The following is a 21,225-nucleotide window of genomic DNA, read 5'->3' as shown; positions in this document are numbered from 1 at the left end:
ACAGTGGGACACTGGTCTGCTTCTGGTACATGACTGTGAACAGTCATTATATATTGTTCTGCATTTTTCTTTTTTTTTCAGAGATTCATGGATTCTGTGATCAGGCTGATGTGGCAGAAATGCAATACCAGCATTTCATAAAATCACTGGGTGAAGTAGAGTAGTAGAAGATATTACTGTATTGAGGTGCTGATGGTTATTGTAGGCATGAGGAACATAGCCATTCAAATGGGTTTAGACTTAGTATTAATTCTGAAATAGAAGCCATTCTTGTTAATTGAATTCCCACTGAAATAAATCTTAGAGAATCCAGAAGCCTATCTTCTGCAAACACAAACAGTCATAAAATAAATAAATGACTAACAAAGTCTGATGTTTTAAGGCTAACTTGGTGGTTAAATTAAAGTAGACTTTTCATGCCATCCTAAGTGGTTTCAGATTTTCAACTAAATACTGAGATCAGGCCTGAAACACTTAACCTAAAATCATATAAGCCATGTCTGAGAGATTACACTATTTGGTAGATGTACTGCATGAGAAGAGCTCTTATATGGTACTTGAAGAAGACAATGTCAAACAGGAAGGCACTAATAGAAGTGTTCATCTCTTTCCAACAAAGTAGGTTAGCCACCCCTGATTGTAAGCACATATTATCCAGAGAGCATTGTATCATATATAAGAGAGGTTTATGTTATTCAACAAAAGACTTTTCCCTCAGGGCTATATTGTGAGGCAGAGTAAAGAGAGGCTTCTGTAGACATATGTTAGTTAACTTTTTCACCCTTCCAAAACTTGTGTGTGTGCACACACACACATTCCCAGTAATTTTTTGTTCAGACGATGATATTCAATTTTTTTTTTATTTTTTAATTTTTATTTCAGGAACCATTCTGTGGAGCACTACTGTACTCGGGTGTCATAAGAGAGATAAAGAACATTTTACATAACATGGACTAGTATTTATATTCTTGTCATTAGAGTTCTTTTATTTTATTATTTCATTTTTTGTATATAATAATGCTTAGTTCCTTATATAGTTCTCAGATTTCAGGGAGGGACATAAAGTATCATTGTCTCTGTTTCACAAATAAGGCGAGTGAATGTAAGTAGGGCTGGGCAGAAAACAAGAATTCCATTTTGCAAAAGAGGTCAAGGTTTTGAAATTTGTTTTTGTTCTGCATGCCACCTTTTGATTATTTTTGTGTGAATAAACTAGATAGACCTCCCCACCCCAGAATAGCCAATGTCCCATTGATTATGGCACTCACTGAAGGTGTAGGTGAGTCAAGTCTGTGCTCTGAATCAGGCAGGGAATTGAACCTGGATCACCCACATCCCAGTTGAGTGCCCTGCCCTGCCCTGTTCTCTAGTTTTGACCAGAAATTCCATGCTACACCTGAAAAACCTGATACATTTCCACAAAAAAATTGTGTTTGGCCAACTGGTATTTTCTGACAAAAAAATTCCCTATCAGATCTAAAAGGGAATGACTTGCACATATTCACACATCAAGCTCCTGGCAAAAATTTGAATTCAGATCCATTGCCTTCCAGTCCTGTTGACCTCTCCAGCTGCGTACTCTGCCTTTTTTGTACTATAATATTATACACATGTATGGAACTTTAGTGAGATTAAGGAAACAGTCTCTGCCCGGAGGTGTTTATAATTCAAGTGCCAGATCCTGCCTGTTCGACACAGCCCAGAGCAAGAAATGGCCTGAGGGTTGGCATAAAGTAAAATGCCTCTCTGAAGCTGAAAGAGAGCACAGGCATTAGTTCGCTCTTTTCTGGTATTCAGTCTGCTCTCCCCCGACACCTCAGTACTGGGGCCATAGCTCCTCCTCCTCCTCCATGCTCCCTTTGGACACTCTGTGACCTGGAGGAGTAGGAACAGAGTATTCGCTGATCCATCCTGAGTATAGGAATTGCAATTCTGCCTAGCCCTAATGTGGGCTAAGCAAGTGGGAGGGAAGGCTCTTTAAGGCACCTCCATAAGGTCCAGAAACAATCTGACCCAAAGTAAGATCCAATATAATTTAATACTAGGAAAGGCAGGAGGAAAATATGTTTACATAAAATAAGATTATGGCAAAGTTATCACACAACACAAATTGTATTGGTTCCATATAGTAGTATTTCATTAGATCTTTTAAGTGTGTGTGTGTGTGTGTGTATAAAAGCTCCAATAAAAGAAGATTAAGATTGCAAAGTGAAGCACTCAAAGGTTAAGTTAATTTTTACCAGCACTGCTAGACATGACTGTAAAATGAAGAGAATTATACTTGCCAGATTCCTAAGGTAGGCATATGAAGCTCTATTCAGTTAAGGCAGGGGTGGGGAACAATTTTTCTATCAGGGGCCATTGACCCACAGAAAAAAATCAATCGCTGGCCACACACCGCCTCATGGTGGGGTGGCTCCATCTCTGCAGCAGGGGGCGGGGGCTCGGAGCTTCAGGGTTGCCAATTTTCTAATTGCAAAAAACAAAACATCCCTGCCCTGCCTTGTGTCCCTTCCCCAACGCCTCGCCCTTCTCTGAGGCCCCACCGCCCACTCACTCCAGCCCCCCTCCCTCAATCGTTCATTCTCCCCCACCCTCCCTCACTTTCACTGAGCTGGAGCAGGGGTTGGAGTGTGGGAGGGGGTGAAGGCTCCAGCTGGGGGTGCAGGCTCTAGGCTGGGGCCAGAAATGAGGGGTTCAGGATGCGGGAGGGGTTCCAGGCTAGAGCAGGGGGTTGGGGTGTGGGAGGAGGTGAGGGCTCTGGGGCTCTGAGGGCTCTGGGGCAGGGCTTGGGATGAGGGGTTTGGGATGAGGGGAATTCCGTTGCCCAGCCCTGTGTCTGGCACTCAATATAAAAGATGCAAAATGCGACCTTTTACCAAAATCACATGTGCTATGTAATGTGAATAGTGTTGTTCACCATGAAAGAGTATAACCATTTTTCTGTAAAATTTATCTTTTTAAATACTTCTCTCCCTTTTTTCCCCTCTCACAGCTGCAAATTTTTCAAGCATCCCTCCTCCATCCCGAAAGCTATCTCAGATAAGGTGGCAAAAAAAAACCGCACGTACGATGAAATGTTCTCTCAGATCATGCAGTCGACCTGCAATGAAAGAGCATCTGGTGGAGCTTCAGAAACGGCAGCAGGATCACAGAGTGCCACTGCAGCCCCTGTTTAACTGCCCTCCCCCCTCCCCATGTTCCATAGCCCCCTCACCCAGATGCCCAAGAACGCAGGGGAGGGAGGCTCCGGGGACCCAACCACTCCACCCCAGTGGACAGCCCAAGCAACAGAAGGCTGGCATTCAGCAAGTTTTGAAGTGGTCTTTTCCTTCCCTCCTCCTCTCCTCCCACACCCAACCCAGGCTACCTTGTCAGTTATCTCCCTATTTTTATAATCAATTAATAAAGAATACATGGTTTTTAAATGATAGTGACTGTGACCGAAGGGGAGAGGGTGGGTGGCTTACAGGGAATGAGTTAACCAAGGGGCTGGGTTTTAATCAAGGAGAAACAAACAGAACTGTCACACCATAGCCTGGCTAGTCATGAAACTGGTTTTCAAAGTTTCTCTGATGTGCAGCGCTTCCTGGTGTGCTCTTCTAATCACCCTGGTGTCTGGCTGCGTGTAATCAACGGCCAGGCAATTTGCCTCAACCTCCCACCCCGCCATAAACATCTCCCCCTTACTCTCACAGAGATTGTGGAGCACACAGCAAGCAGCAATAACAATGGGAATATTGGTTTTGCTGAGGTCTGAGTAAGTCAGTAAAGTGCACCAGCACACTTTTAAACATCCAAATGCACATTCTACCTCCATTCTTCACTTTTTCAACCTATAGTTGAACAGCTCCTGACTGCTGTCCAGGCTGCCTGTGTATTGCTTCGTAGGTCATGGCATTAAAGTGTAGGCTGGGTCCCCAAGGATAACTATAGGCATGTCAACATCCCCAATGGTTATTTTCTGGTCTGGGAAGTAAATCCCTTGCTGCAGCCATTTAAACAGACTAGTGTTCCTGCAGACACAAGCATCATGAACCCTTCCCGGCCATCCCACGTTGATGTTGGTGAAACGTCCCTTGTGATCCACTAGTGCTTGCAGCACCTTTGAAAAATACCCCTTGTGGTTTATGTACTGGCTGCCCTGGTGGTCTGGTGCCAAGATAGGGATATGAGTTCCATCTATCACCCCACCACAGTTAGGGAATCCCATTGCAGCAAAGCCATCTACTATGACCTGCACATTTCCCAGAGTCACTACCTTTGGTAGCAGTAGCTCAGTGATTGCTTTGGCTACTTGGATCACAGAAGCCCCCACAGTAGATTCGCCCACTCCAAATTGATTCCCGACCGACCGGTAGCTGTCTGGCATTGCAAACTTCCAGAGGGCTATCGCCACTCTCTTCTCAACTGTGAGGGCTGTTCTCATCTTGGTATTCTGGCACTTCAGGGCAGGAGAAAGCAAGTCACGAAGTTCTGTGAAAGTGCTCTTAGCCATGCGAAGGTTTCGCAGCCACTGGGAATTGTCCCACACTTGCAACACTATGCGGTCCCACCAGTCTGTGCTTGTTTCCCAGGCCCAGAATCGGCGTTCCACGACATGAACCTGCCCCATTAACACCATGATCTCCAAAGCAACGGGGCCCGCGCTTAGAGAGAATTCTGTGTCCATGTCCTCATCACTCTTGTCACTGCGCTGCCATTGCCTCCTCCTTGCCTGGTTTTTCAGGTTCTGGTTCTGCATAAACTGCATGATAATGGGCGAGGTGTTTACAATGTTCATGACTGCTGTGTTGAGATGAGCAGGCTCCATGCTTGCCATGGTATGGCGTCTGCACTGAAAAAAAGGCGCGAAACGATTGTCTGCTGTTGCTCTGGGGAGGGGCGACTGATGACATGGCTTACAGGGAATTAAAATCAACAAAGGGGGTGGCTTTGCAGCAAGGAGAAACACAAACAACTATCACACAGAATGGCCCCCTCAAAGATTGAACTCAAAACCCTGTGTTTGGCAGGCCGTTGATTTCACGGAGGGAGTGGGGAGCAAATGAATACAAAATAAATCTGTTTTGATCCACTCCATCTATCTTTTACATCTTAGGCTGGCAGCAGATGGTGCAGTACGACTGCTAGCCATCATCATCTACTGGGTGCTCGGCAGAAGATGGGAATGACCTGGCTGAGTCAGTCCCATGTTTGCCCAGGTGCCCCTGACAGACCTCACTGAGGTCGGCTAAAAGAGCACCCAGGAGTACAATGATGATGGCTACCAGGCGTGATGCACCGTCTGTTGCCAAAAGGCAATGAGCTGCTGCTGTGCAGCAATGCAGTCCCACGTCTGCCAGCACCCAGGAGACATACGGTGATGGTCAGCTGAGCGGGCTCCATGCTTGCTGTGGTATGGCGTCTGCACAGTTAACCCAGGAAAAAAGGCATGAAACGATAGTCTGCCGTTGCTTTCACGGAGGAAGGGAGAGGGGGGCCTGACGACATGTACCCAGAACCACCCGCGACAATGTTTTTTGCGAGGAGAATCGGAACTCTCCTTGCTAGATGTTTACCACTTGAGCTTTACAAGTACCCTTCTTAAATACAAGCTTTTTCTGCATGTTTGTCTCTCTTTTATGTTTATATCTACAGCTAGCAACAATTTTATTATCATGGTGTCTTCCCATGTATTGTGTGGGCAAATAAACTGAAGCAAATAGACCTATTCATCCATATAAACATACTAGTGATATATTCTGTCACAGATTTTTCTTATATTTTTTAAGTTTAATTTATTATTATTCAGTGTGAAGTATATCCTTCTTGACCAAAACTTGGCATTTCAAAGCATTCTCTATTCATTTTTAATTTTGTGCAATGCAGTGTATGTATAAGCAAGATGGCAAATTCTCATTCACAGAAATCTGTCTGACTGTCAGCATGCTAATTATTTAAAATATTGTTTGATAATCTTAGTGTTAAAGTGCAAGGAATAACTGTTAAAATAATACAAAAAGGGATTAGTGAACATTTTCATAACAAAAAAAGAGTTTTTTTGTAGGGGTGTAGTGGGGCGGATTGCCCCACTCCCTGTGAGAGTGGGCTGTGGCAGGCTAGGGCGCCTGCACAGACAGGGCTTACAGTGAGCCAATCAGAGAGGGGCTTATTGTGAGCCAATCAGGGCCCAGTTTAGAGCCAGCCAATCAGGGCCAGGCTCAGGCATATAAAAAGGCTGCCCAGAGCAGGAGCAGTCAGTCTGTCCCAGGCCTTTGACAGGGGAAGGTCAGTCTCCCAGGGAGGAGACTAGCACCACAGACAGCGCAGTGCTGGCCAGGCTCGGGGAGGCTAGGGAGCTTGAACCCATAGCCTGCCAGGCTGCAGGCCCTGAAAAGAAGGGCCTAGCGGGTGCAAGGGGCCGTAGCGGAAGCGGCCCAGGGAAACAGACAGTGGAGGGGAGAGAAGGACAGCAAAGCTGACGCCAGAGGGTCCCTGGGCCAGGACCCAGAGTAGAGGGCGGGCCTGGGTCCCCCCCCCCTTCACTCCTTGCAGTGTACCCAGCCATTGGCCGTAGGGAGCGGCCATCTTGCTATGCCAGATCCCTGACAAAAGGGATTGGACTCAAAGGGCGGTTGAACATAGTGACTGAGGTGTGGGACTGCTGAGCACCGACCCCCGGAAGGGGGCGCAGATGGACTAAGGGGCACTGCCGGAGGGCAGTGGCCTCGAAGAGGACGCCGCCAAGCATGCAGCAACGCGGGTCCAAAGACAATGACAGAGGAGAGAACAACGGACGGGACACCACCAGGAGGAGGAGCTCCACTGGAAAGATCTAATTCCCAGAGACACCAGCAGGAGGCGCCGCTGGGGTGAGTCCTGAACCCATTACAAGGGGCATCTGATAAGATGTTTGTGATGATTTGGATAATCATTCAAATGTATGTATGCATCGTTGTTGTAACCATATCGATCCCAGGATATTAGAGACACAAGGTGGGTGAGGTAATATATTTTGTTGGACCAACTTCTGGTGGTGTCAGAGGCAAGCTTTTGAGCTCACACAGAGCTCTTCTGCAGGTCTGCGAAACTTATATAACCCCACCTTTCCCCTCTGGGTTACTTGGGAGCAGGCAACACTCACCTGTGTGCCTGAGCGCCTGATGTTGTTGACATTAAGAGATCCTGAGTAGTCCAGTGGTGGTGTTGGATAGGTGGGAATCCTCTATCCACCCATCTACTGCTGTCCCTTTACTCTGAAAGGAACTTAAAATTGGTGGTGCTTTGACCTGGCTGGGCCCTGTATACACTCAAGAGTGTGCCTGGGGAACCTCCAGGAATAAACCTATTCTAATAATAATAATTAATCATCTCTGGCATGGGTCTAACTCAAAAATACAAATTATAAATTATATACATGTGATATACTTAAATTAGAGTTAACACACCTTTACTTAACAATTTAAACAAATAGGGTATAACAGACTAAGATTAAATGTCACTACTAATTTAAATCCACAAGAGGCGGTTGAATAAAATCAATTAACAAAAATAGTATACAGTGATAAATGAAATTTATGTAGCTGGCATTTACACTGCCACCATTTTTCCCCACCCCGGAGGTTACACTCCTCTGGATTTCAGAGTCCTAGATACTTGCTTGCATGGGCTCACTGGAAGATTTGCAGCTGGAGGCAGCACTCTGTTGGTTCTGTATATCAGTCCAGCCAAGGCAACAAGCTGCTCAACCCCTCTGAAATTGTAGTTGGCCCCACCAAATGTCAGCAGCTCTGGGTCCTGGTTCAATGGGATGATCACTCTGCCTCTCCTCAGACTCAGTCTCTGTGCTTTGCCATTTTCCTTGCAAATACTTTCCCAAACAGGAGTGGGGGTTACTCACAGTTCTTTTACTGCAGGCTCACCTCAGGCAGCTCCAGGAACAGCAATAGCCTCTGCCCTGGCTCCAGTGAAGCCACCAACCACCTCTGAAGCCTCAGCAGAAGTTAGCAGCAGCTCCACACCAGCCATCTTACTCCTCTCCCAAAATGTAGACCACCACCTGCACTCCCTGTGAGAAGAAGTCTCTCACTCTTTCCCCAAGGCATCATGGGAGTTGTGGTCTCTAGGCTGGATTGCAGCACACGGGATCTTCCCAACTGGAACACTCCCAATTAAGTTCAAAGGCCCCATTACTAAAGGGTGCCTATACTTAAAATGTCTGTGAATCCTGAAAGTTTCTTGAATTTTGTGCAAGGATTATCATTCATCTGAAAAATTATAACAGTAATGCACGATTTGTTCTTTCCTTATTGTTTATTAATCACTATTCTCCTATTTAAAAAGTTTGTGATCCAATCAGAGAGCAGAATTACTTATTTATAGTGAAAGTGGAGTTTGTTATTCACTATTCACATGAACTATTTCACAAAAACCCCAGAAGCTGAAATGAGTTCATATAAGCTATTTGGTTGAAAACGTACCAATTTTGGTGAATGTATTATTTTTTTTGTATCAGTTTGAGAATATTATCCAAATATAAAAAAAAATTAATTAAATTCAGGGCAAATATTATTCGTAATAAATTTGTCTCTGCTGTAGTCAGGAAATAGAGAAGTTTCGTTCACTCTGATGTTGGTACAATATCATTAACAAAAAGAGAGACTTCTTTGTTATCCTAGAATCATGGAAATTAAGAGATGAAAAGATTTAGCAGGGTCCATCCACCAGTGAGTGCAAGATTATTCCCTGCAGCCTATTTTCTAACTAATACTTTACCCATTCAAATTTTAATATGTTTCAAGCAGTGGTGTTTATAACACTCTTAGCAGAACATTCCACAGCCTCACTGTGAAGAAGCTTTCCCTGATATTAATCTTAATTTTCCTTTTAATTTCATTACTTAACTCTTCCTTATACTCCTTGATCCATGCTAAATAACTCCTCTTCATTGCTGGCATTTCTGTCCTTCATATATATGTGAAAAATTATCATGCACCACCCCTCACCATGCCTTTAATCAATGTTTAACCAAGTGGATTTTTTACTATGGGTATAAGTCTACCTTGCTAGAAAAAATGCCCTGCACTGAATCTCAAAATGACTCAGGCTTGCAGGGCACAGCCTGTGGGGATAAAAATTACAGTGTAGATGTTACCGCTTGGGCTCTGAGATCTATCCCATTCACATGGTTTTAGAACCCAAGCTCCAACCCAACCCCAAACATCTACAGTGCAATTGTTAGGTGCTCTAAGCCCAAGTCAGCTGACACAGATCAACCATGGCCGTGCCATCAGTCTTTTATTCCAGTGTAGATATACCCTTTGTGGCTTTTTTAAAATTGTTTAACAAAGTGAACTAAATAGAGACGTGCTGGATGGCAGGTTTATAGGTGGTATAATAGAGTGTGCAGTAGCCTTTAAGGCAGGTTAGAGCTGATCAGGAACTTTTATTTCTGCCCTGTGGGAAATTTTGCATTTCCAAAAACATTAATTGATTAGGAAAAAATCAGAAATGCAATATTTCCTGTAAAATGGAAATTTAAAAAATAGGGCTGTTGATTAATCACAGTTAACTCATGTGATTAACTAAAAAAAATTGTGATTAAAAATAATCACAATTAATCGCCTTTTTAATCACACTGTTAAACAATAGAATACCAATTTAAATTTATTGAATATTTTGAACATTTTTTCTAAATTTTCATATATATTGTATTCTGTGTTGTAATTGAAATCAAAGTGTATATTATTTTTATTACAAATATTTGCACTGTAAAAATGATCAAAGAAATAGTATTTTTCAATTCATCTTGTACAAGTACTGTAGTTCAATCTCTTTGCCGTGAAAGTGCAATTTATAAATGTAGATTTTTTTTGTTACATAAGTCCTCTCAAAAACAAGATCATGTAAAACTTCAGACCCTATAAGTCCACTCAGTCCTACTTCTTGTTCAGATAATCACTAAGACAAGCAAATTTGTTTACATTTACAGGACATAATGCTGCCCTCTTCTTATTTACAATGTCACCACAAAGTGAGAACAGGCATTTGCATGGCACTTTTGTAGTTGGCGTTGCAAGGTATTTATGTGCCAGATATGCTAAACATTCATATACCCCTTCATGCTTTGGCCACCGTTCCAGAGGACATGCTTCCATGCTGATGACGCTTGTTAAAAAAATAATGCATTAATTAAATTTGTGACTGAACTCCTAAGGGAGAATTATATTTCCCTTGCTCTGTTTTCCCTGCATTCTGCCATACATTTCATGATATAGCAGTCTAGGATGATGATGACCCAGCACATGTTGTTCATTTTAAGAACACTTTCACTGCAGATTTCACAAAATGCAAAGAAGGTACCAATGTGAGATTTCTAAAGACAGCTATAGCTCTTGACTCATGGTTTAAGAATCTGAAGTGCCTTCCAAAATCTGAGATGGTGAAGGTGTGGAACGTGCTTTCGAAGTCTTAAAAGAGCAATACTCCAATGCAGAAACTACAGAACCTGAACCACCAAAAAGAAAATCAACCTTCTGCTGGTGGCATCTGACTCATTTAATGAAAATGAACATGCAGTGGTCTACGCTTTTTTTTATTGTTTTCAAGCAGAGCCCATCATCAGCATGAACTCATCTCCCCTGGAATGGCAGTTGATGCATGAAGGGACATATGAATCTTTAGCACATCTGGCACATAAATATCTTGCAACGCCAGCTACAACAGTGCCATGCAAATGCCTGCTCTCACTTTCAGGTGACATTGTAAACAAGAAGCGGGCAGCATTATCTCCTGCAAATATAAATAAACTTGTTTGTCTGAGCGATTGTCTGAACAAGAAGTAGGACTAAGTGCACTTGCAGGCTCTAAAATTTTAAATTGTTTTATTTTTGAATGCAGGTTTTTTTACATAATTCTACATTTGTAAGTTCAACTTTCATGATAAAAAGATTGCACTACACTACTGGTATTAGGTGAACTGAAATTCAATTTCTTTTGTTTTTTTCACAGTGCAAATACTTGTAATCAGAACAAAGTATAAAGTGAGCACTGTACACTGTGTTTTAATTGAAAACAATATATTTGAAAATGTAGAAAACATCCAAAATATTTATATAAATGGTATTCTGTTATCATTTAACAGTGTGATTAATCATGTGATTAATCACAATTAATTTTTTTAATTGCTTGTGCAGCCCTGAAAAAATCAGCTTCAGGGGAAAAAAAACAGAATTTAAAAAAAATTCTAGGCTGGGGAGTGAGCTGTCTGACTGGTTCCTTATCTCAGTGGCTCTCAAACGAGGGCCGCCGCTTGTTCAGGGAAAGCCCCTGGCGGGCCAGGCTGGTTTGTTTACCTGCCACGTCTGCAGGTTCAGACGATTGTGGCTCCCACTGGCCACGGTTCACTGCTCCAGGCCAACGGGAAGCGCACGGGCCGAGGGACATGCTGGCCACCCTTCCTGCAGCCCCCATTGGCCTGGAGTGGTGAACTGCGGCCAGTGGGAGCCGCGATCGGTCGAACCTGTGGACGCAGCAGGTAAACAAACCGGCCCGGCCTGCTAGGGGCTTTCCCTGAACAAGCCGTGGCCCTAGTTTGAGAACCACTGCCGTAGCTGACTGACTGGCTTGTCTATCAGGCGGGTTGCCAGGGAAGCTGGCTAGTCAGAGAGCACTAGGAGCTTATGGACATGCATATAAATATATGCATGTATATAAGACTGTGCATAATCAGCAAGCTTTCTGTTGGGAGGTGAGAGGTGTAAGAGATTTAAAGGGACAGTGCTTAAGATATCTGATATGGGCAGGAAGGGAGCAGAAGGAGGGGAGGAATTCCTGTAGGTTTTCTACAGTTTGAATCACCTGTATTTCACAGATTTGATGGCACTGAAAAAATGTAGTAAAATATAACGATCTGATTACACCATTTTGCCAGCTGGTAAGATGTGTGTAGCATGAAATGTACATTGAATGGAGCCTTGGGGTATTGCCATAATATATACAAACATATGATTATAATTAATAATATAAGATTTTAGTATAATGCTATATCAGATTAATTTCATCTCATTACCTTGGGATGTAGTATAACATAGTATTGTACAATAACTGTGCAACACCTTAGATGATGATTATCAAAGTACTGCCATGGTGGTTTAAACAACACCACTTGTATAATCCAATTCCTATTTTTTCTGGTTTTTGGTAGAACCATCTTACTTACCATGCTTGTGAATGAGCTGACAATGTATTTCACCAATTGAAAAAGTGTTTGTACGTAGATCTTAACCTTCAGCTATTTTCAAAATAGCTGAAATGAGCTATTAAAGAATGAATACATTATTCATTATATAAGGCATGTGAATATTATTGTAATGTGACTTGTTTAGAATTGTTAACCGTATCAAATGCATTTACACAAAATATCAGGAACTAATAGTAGAAGATAATCTATAGTGTGTGTGCTGGAAACATACTTCTTCAGTTCATCTGGTTTCTTTCTTTCTGCCCATAAATCTTTCTCTCTCCCTTTTCCATGGACTACGTAAGGCTTCCTCTTGATTCAGGAACAATGTATATCTTTTATCATTCTGTGGTGACCATTCAAATGACAAAAGTTAACACATGTTAAAACATGGGTTAGATCTGGGTGACATAGAATAGAAAATATTCCACATATCTCTGATACCACTGTGTGGAAACAGTAAGTATGTATGGACTTTTAGTGGGTCCAAAATTTAGATAAATCAGTATATATCACAACTGCCAGTACATGTCTATTCCAAATTCACTCTCTACATTAATCTATTCTGCTATATCTTGCTGGTTTCTGACACTTCTATTTTCACATAATTTGACATCCATACTTGTTTGATATTTCATGGCTGCATCTTCTGTCATTATTCTTAGCCAGCTATGGTAGCATTGTGTAATAGTTCAAAAAATGGCACTTGGATTTTTTTTATTTCATCATCTAGAATTTAAGATGGTGCGTATTACCTCAGAGTAATAGTAATGCTCTGACTCAGATTCGTTGAAATGTATTTTTTCTGTGAACTTGTTTAATGTAATTGCCCAGTTTACATTCCTGAGCAATAAATTTATTATGTGTTCATACATGCACATACAGACACACAATAATATTTAGTTTATTATTCATCTATGTAGCAGCAAAAGGCTGAGAGGGCTTCAATTGCCCTCTTTCTTTTTGTAGTCAGCTTGTGACAGTAGATGCCCAAAATATTGACATTTGGCTATTAACTATTGGTAAATAAACTCTGATAGTGCTGGACTTCTGGTAAGTAAGCTCCAAATGCTTTTGAGAACTCCCATTCTCCACACATATACATCAAAGGCAACTTTTTTTTTCTTTTTGGCAGTGCTTACAAGTTTTAGAAGGATTTTACTAACATGTAACAAACATATTTGTATTGTGTATACACGATCTTTGTAGTTTGACTTTCATTTGCATGACAATGATCTTTTTCTCCCCACTGTTTCCTTTACTTATAACTTTCTCTTCAACTGTAAGAGGTATTGGTTCATTATTTGTGAAATGGAAAAGGCTCATTTGAAAAAAAATCTGTGTTGTGTCTTTAATTTAAAAACTGCCTTGGGGCCCTATGGGGTATATTAAATCTGTCTCATTGCCATATATCTTGGTGTACATTTTACTTGAAACCAGGTGTTTTGTATATTGAACTTTTTAACACTGCAGGGAGGTAAGTATTCACAGCTGGAGTTTTATGCTTCGCACATTTTCATGTTTCAGAACAAGAAGCAACCCCTAGGAAAAACTCCTCTAGCATGAAAAGACGCAGAACAAAGCGCTTCTGTATCTGGTGGCAGGACATGGATATGATGAAGTCACAGATATAGGACTTGCATATAAAATAGATGCTAGAAAAACTGAGACAAAAAGTTGCAGGCAATCAAAGTGTGTAGGTTTGCAGATCAATCACAACCTATGGGGTTGTCATTATAGAGTGGGATTCTAAAACTGAATCATAGGTACCAAAGAAGGGAGACAGCCTTTGTATTGTAGCCTAAGTTTTGAGTGTTTCTATTCTTAAATAACATTGGAGGCTAGCATGCATTAATTGTGAGTCACTGAGTTAATCTTTACTAGTGAATATTGTAAAAGGTATTCACCCTCATATCATATAAGGGAAACAAATAAGTTGACTTAGACAGAAAAAAACAAAAAAAACTTGTTTTTATCCAAATGTGAGAAATGTGTGTAAAAAAAAAAAAAAAAAAAAATTAAATTACAATTAACAATATAACAAAAATATCTGTCCTCCCTCTTTCCCCTCCCTCTCAAGCATCAGTTTTATAGAATAGCACCATTTCTCCCCCTCAAATACATAAATACATTAACTGTGTATGTTGAGATGGGTCTGTTTAAAAATCAAATCAATTATTCTTGGTGGTGTTTTTGGTTTTGTTTTTGTTTCTGTGAAATTGGTACACTCAAATGAAAATGGATTCCCAACAGAAAATACATTCTACCAATAGTTAATGTCCAGATGGTAATTTGACAGTTAAGGGAGAGGGTCTTAATTTTTGGTGGTCAGGGGAGTGACTCCTGGGACCCAGTAACTGATCAGTCAGTATTAGAATCAGTGAGTTCATTTCAGCAGTCTAAACCTGGGGTGTTCTGTCCACCAAACTCAAGCAGTTTTTTCCTGTGTTTGTTATAAAATACATTTATAATGCATATGATTTTATCATGTCAAAGACCAAAGTAAATAACTTCATGCAAATTTTAACAGTGTCAGTGTCAACGAGATTTTTCTTCATCTGCTGGAATGGTAAAGGCTTCTGGTAGTGTGAAAATCAAATCTTGCGAGCTTGAGTCAAATGATGGACTTCTACTCATCAGCTATAATAGTGTACTTACTGAGATTGTGAGAAGACTGCACCCCTTGTTAAAGTGTCTTGATTTGATACATGGACTAGCTGAACACTTCATGCCAGACATTAACAACAGACACTATTAATGCTTTCTTTTCATGAAATCAAATAAACACTTCTTAAACAGACTATCAAGTAAACATCAAGCATTAAATGTCATGGTTCAAAAGTGATGTAGCGGCTGGTGATGGGGAATATGAAATGAGGACTGCAATGTTTGTCTTCATTTTCAATAATTTTATCAAACATTTGTCTCAGACTCTGCAATTGCATTTTCATTTGGAACCTGATCCAAAGCCCATTTAAGCCCAATGAGAGTTGGGTTAGGTCTCAGCTCTCCGGAAAAACTGACTTTATCAGTGCCAGCTCTTCTATGGAAATACCTCCAGTGGCAGTGATGCACAGCTTTGCTGCTGTCCCTGGATGTTGCAGGCACAGGGGAGGGAGCGAGCAAACACAATGATAAATAGTTATGTGTGGTCAGTATTTCTGTCATGAAGTGATTTATTATCCATAATATTTACCACAAATGGAACTTTTAAAAATAGAAATGGAGGATTTAAAATTAACAATTTGATCTATGCTAGAACAGAATTGAGTGCAACTCCACTGAGTACAATGGAGTTATACCAGAGATGAATTTGAATCTATGTCTAAAAGACCCTCTTCTTCCTGCAATTCAAGTAAAAGGCAGAATTCCGTGTGTCTTGAGGTTTAAGATTAAGTGCAAGGGAAATGGACCCTGGGCCAATAAGGCACCTAAACACATGCTTAGATTTAATCATGTGAGTAATCCCATAGACTTCAATGGATGCAAGCTCAGTGTTTTTATTAGACGACATCTTCATACATAAGACTGTAAAAATAATAAGGAGAAATAAGAAGGTTACACAAGCATTTGCATTGATTGAAAATTTCTTTTTTTTGTATATCCAATAATGCCTGGATACGGTCTTAGTGTTTTGTTTTACTGTGTCTGGTTAGAGGATTTTATATCAGGATTCCCACAAATGCAACATTTTATTAAAGATGAAAATTACCCAAGTGATAGACTCTCCATTAATATTTAACCTATGCAATTGTCTTGAAAGAGGCTTGGCAACAGTTCAGAATCAGTGGTCACTATTCCAGGCCATATGCTGAAACAACAGCTGCAGCCTCCTTGCCTATTCTCACTGAATTACATGGAAATTTTGCCTGTGTAAGGACTGCGGGATCAAGCCCAAGTTAACTTATAGTGAGTACTGAGGCAACATAACAGCTCAGCTACACACGTATAAACCTGGAATAATTGCATTTGTTTCAGCAGGGTTATTACTGACTGATACCACTGAAAATGAGGGAAGAATTTGACCCACATACTTTTCTCATCACTGTTTTCCAAAAGTGGCATATTTTGTAACAATTAAATGTCCTCTAGGAATGTCCTGAAGTCTGCACCACAATCCATTCTAAGCTCTTTTTATAGATTACAATGATGTGTAAGGAAGTATAATAATAAGCCCAAATGTATTTGAAATTGCAGCAGACTTGTATTTGAGTGATTCTTATACACTAGACCCTTAGAGCAAACGTACACATGGATAGGCACTTAACAAAATCCATAGCAGGAAATAAAATTGCTTCTTTCTGACATAGGTTCAGCTCATTAAATCTCCAGCAGTCTTGTTTCTGTAGCACAAGTGATATTTTATGTAAAAATTACCATCTCTACTTTGGTAAATATCATGGGTCTGTATAAAAGGACAGCTTCATCTGCATAAGACAATGGAATGTTTCCACAGCATCTGACCCAGAGAGCTCTGCATGTGGTTTTCTGAACAAACAAATGTTTGAACTGTCTGAGGAGCACCATTTATTAGATACTGAACATTCTCTGTTCAAATCTTCAGATATAAGAGCTCGTGTCAATCATTCACAACCAAGTAAGATTTTACCAAGATAAGATGTCTAGAGTGCGAAAAATCTTTTTTTCAATTATTTTCACACATCTAAAGATGATTCCAGATCTGTCTGAATCTTGGATTCTTGCCATACGTATGTTGCTTTTTTCACTGCCAACATCTTGGATTTTCTCTTAATTTGTTATGTATAATATATATCCACAGCCACATATATATTAAATTAAAAGTAGGGCTAATTATAAAAAACAATCATGGGATCCTCATTGGGTGGGGTGCTTATGTTGCTCTGATCATTTTTCACTTCAGATGGAAATCATTTCAATTTTAGCTCTAGGTTCTCAGTTTAACTGGATTTTTCATGCTTGCTTTCATTTCTGGGAAATCTGTGACATTCATAGTTCAGAGGGGCAGCCTGACCTTTTTGTATCATTGTTTCCCTTAAATTTAATTTTTCCACTTTTCCAAAAAGGCATATTTTACCCCTGGTAAAATCTCTATAGCTGAATGCTATGGCCTGGTAACATCCATAAGGATAGAATTTTAATAAGTACCAAAAGGCACCTACAAAATAACTTATTGTGAAATTTTACATGTTTGTGGTGTTGATTGCTCTATGTACAAATCTTTTTTAAAACACTACAGACTGTAAACAATGTATGTAATCATCTTGCTATCTTGTAACTGGAGCACTTTTAAAGGACAAAGCAATTAAAACATGTACTATATGGGCTCTTCAGCTTAATCTACACTCTGTGCCAGACTTTGGTAGAAATGGAAGGTTCCCCAGTTAATTTCTTCACTTGGGTAAATGAGTCTGGGAACAGAGTTCATGACAATATAATGAAAGACTGAAGGGAGTTTTCCAAATAGTATATGTTCTATATTGAATCTCTTTATTGTGGGCTAGAGGTCTTCATTAAATATTTAGTATTGGATGTAAATGCCATCTTTTTGGGATGTGATCATTTCAACATTTCATAAATTGGTTGGTGAAAGGACTGAGAAGCTATTTTTTTAAACACACTTTATTTTTTAACAGCAGAATAATATTTGCCTACATGGTATGTAGGAGACAAGGTGAGTGAGGTAATATCTTTTTATTGGACCAGCTTCAGTTGGTAAGAGACAAGCTTTCAAACTTACACTGAGCTCATCTTCAGGTCTGGTAAATGTACCCAGAATTCACTCTGAGTACATTTCCCAGACCTGAAGATGAGCTCCATGTAATCTTGAAAGCTTGTCTCTCTCACCAACAGAAGTTGGTCTGATAAGAATATATATATTCTTATATATATGAGAGGTAATATATATTACCTCATCCACCTTGTCTCTCTAATATCCTGGGACCAACATGGTTACAACACTGCATACATGCTATGTGATGTCTTCCTGATCCTGAACTATACATATTGCCTGCAGTTAACTGCTAAAAAGACTTCAGTTGAAATGTATTTTGGGAATCTCCATGGCTACAAATATGAAAATGCCCTAATTTAATACATTTTGAGCTGAAAAAGTTTGTTTCCCCCATCCCCAGTCTTGGCATATGATATTGTGTTTCTTAACATGAGATTTCCCCCTCATAATGATGTGAAATCTAAAACGGGAGCACCCACTGATTTAATCACATATCCTCTAACTTATCAACAATATAACAAAACAGGTTTGATTTGCTTCTTTCAATAAATTACACTGAATGACAGTCTTAACAACAAGAAAATACTGCTAGGGGTCTTTAAGGGAAACATTTAAAGATCTATGAAACGGAATTCTTAACTTATGGACAGGAAATAACTGTGTTTGATATGATACAATCTGTATTCTGAAGGTGGGGGACTCATGTGATCTTTCCCAATCTGAAAATGTACACTAATTTGTCCAGGTAGTTTAAGCTAATTTTGAAAATGCCTTTCACATTTAAAAAAAAATCTAAAGCAAAAAATTATAAGCTAAAACCTCAGCTGGTGTAAATCAGCATAGCTCTAGTGAAATTAACAAAGCTGTATTGATTTATGATTCATGATCTGGTTCTATTTCGCTTATAACCATAGTTACAATATGCATCATTGTAATCATAACAGACAGTATTTATTCAGTTAAGCCAGCAGCTGGTGCAAAGCACTGACTGGCAGTGGTTATTAACTCCCCCCCCCTTTTTTTTTTTACACAAATTTATATTAGACCACAGTGTGTCTTAAAAATACAGTGACAGGTTATGATGCTCTAAAGTAATTCACTGTCATTTACGTTTTTAACAAGGATCAGTTAACTTCTTGTAATTGTGGCTTGTTTAGCACTGGAATGACAAATATATTAAGGTTCAATTCAGTAATGGGCTCAGCTCTCTTCCAACAGAGAGAACCTTGGTGGTGGGTCTCTGGTGATAGAAAGATTTCCTGGAGATAAGGTGGTTGAACATTCTCACAACCCCTGCTCTGCTCAGTTGTCTTAGTACCAATCAGTTCAGCACAGAAAGTAGGTGGAGCCCACCTGAGAGGAAACCTAGGTTGTGAACCTGGAAGATGTCCTATCAGTCTCCACAGGCAGACTCTTTACATCTTTCTCTCCTTCTCTTCCACCACCACTTTACTTCAGCACCCATTTTTCTTTCTCACCCATTTTTCTTTCTCACCCATTTTGCCTACATGATCCCTGTCACAGTTCAGGGAACCTGCACCATATCCCTCCCGACACACACACACTGTGATTCAGCAAGGGTACCCACATTTAGGCTCTGTGCTCCTAATCCATCACACCTCTTAGGCGGGGACCCGAATAGATCTCCTCCTGAATGGAGGTATTCCAGACTGCTAACCTCCACAGTTCCCTGCCTACACTTTGAGTTCCTCAGGGGCTATAATTACCTACAGTTATAAGATACTGCAAAGTATCTAAACAAGCATTTTTATTCTTAAGATGAAAGCATTACAGAGAAACCATAAAAAACAATAAAAGAACCTACAGACATGCTAATAAGCTTACCAGAGATCACGCCAACTCCAACAGGGGCTTGGATAGAAGGTATCAGTCCTTCAAACCCTACCAAGGGGGTTTCCTGGGTTACAAGATTCTTAATTGCCTTGGCTCAGAACAAGAACACCCATGGGTGGAGTGTTCACCAGACACTCTATAGTGGCACAGCTGCAGCTAAGTTAATGTCTAGACTAGCCTTAATTCTCCATCTCCTTCCCTCCACATGTCATGAAGATCTTCACACACATTCCTCTCATTAGTTTCATGGCACATTGGTGTAGTTCATTTTCTGCTCTTTCACCCACCCCAACATCTCTTTCCCATCCCACTTTCAGCCATCCCAGCCTTGCCAGCATTCCCATTTTTTTCTTACCATTCTTTCCCACTACCTTCTTGATAGACTGGATCTCTGCACTCCCTGATTCCTGTGACATTTTTATCCTTGACTCCACTTTCATCAGAGCTGAATTGTCTGAGAAAGGTGGGGTTTAATTTAGAGAACTCCTCAGTATAGAAGGCCCTCAGCAGCAGGGGCGGCTCTAGGCATTTTGCTGCTCCAAGCACGGCAGGCAGGCTGCCTTCGGTGGCTTGCCTGAGGAGGGTCCGCTGGTCCCGCAGCTTCGGCGGACCTCCTGCAGGACCAGAGGACCCTCCGCAGGCAAGCTGCTGAAGGCAGCCTGCCTGCCACCCTCGCGGTGACCGGCAGAGTGCCCTCAGTGGCTTGCCGCCCCAGGCACGCGCTTGGTGTGCTGGTGCCTGGAGCCGCCCCTGCTCAGTAGAGAAGGCAATTTAGGGACAATCTAGCGATGGTGCTTGGCATGATAGAGAGCATCACAGCCTGTCTTAAACAGGTGGATTGTGTTCAAGAAAATGGCTGTAACTACAGTCAGATTCCTTATTCCTTGAGTTTCAGTCTCATCTCCCTTGTTTACCAGGGGACACACCCTGTTTAAAATTCTAGTGGCTGAATAGTGTATTGTAAATAAACATAGCAGCGAGTGATGACCCACAGAACAAAATTCAGAGTGAGGAGTTCTACTTCACTGTGGGTGGGACAGAGAGTGAAAGAGTCCTTCATTTATTAGTGGTCCTCACAGTTATTGGTTGTGGGGGTCACCAAACAGGCACTGGCAAAAAATACCAACTTTTATTAATAACGATAGAAATCCTCACTGTCTCCATGAGAACATCCTCTCAAGTATACAGATGGAGGCAGATGTTTAACCAGTAAAATTCTGTCTGAAAAATATTGGGCCAGATTTGCCAGAATGCTGTAATGACTTTATGCTGCTGTACTACTGCAAAGCAAGCCACCCATAAGCATAGTTTATGCTGCTTTGCCTCACCAGGGGGGCACAAACAGTTGGAGCTTGGCACAGTAGCAACAGGATAAAAGTTCATTGTATATAGGCATAACCCAATTAAATGATGACAATTGTTGTGAGAAATGACA

The 21,225-nt window shown here is 40.9% G+C and overlaps 1 long non-coding RNA gene across 1 annotated transcript; it reads left to right on the top strand.

Moving 5' to 3' along the window:
• Window positions 1–6,510: 6,510 nt before the first annotated feature.
• Window positions 6,511–8,276, top strand: LOC120395434. The gene is made up of 2 exons (XR_005592628.1): window positions 6,511–6,854; window positions 7,899–8,276. It is a non-coding gene; the product is annotated as an uncharacterized LOC120395434 (long non-coding RNA).
• The last annotated feature ends 12,949 nt before the right edge of the window (window positions 8,277–21,225 follow it).

This window comes from Mauremys reevesii, linkage group 1 (assembly GCF_016161935.1).
Source record: "Mauremys reevesii isolate NIE-2019 linkage group 1, ASM1616193v1, whole genome shotgun sequence".
NCBI lineage: Eukaryota > Metazoa > Chordata > Testudines > Geoemydidae > Mauremys > Mauremys reevesii.
Note: the sequence above shows the minus strand (reverse complement) of the source record. Positions and strands in the feature narration are given on the sequence as shown.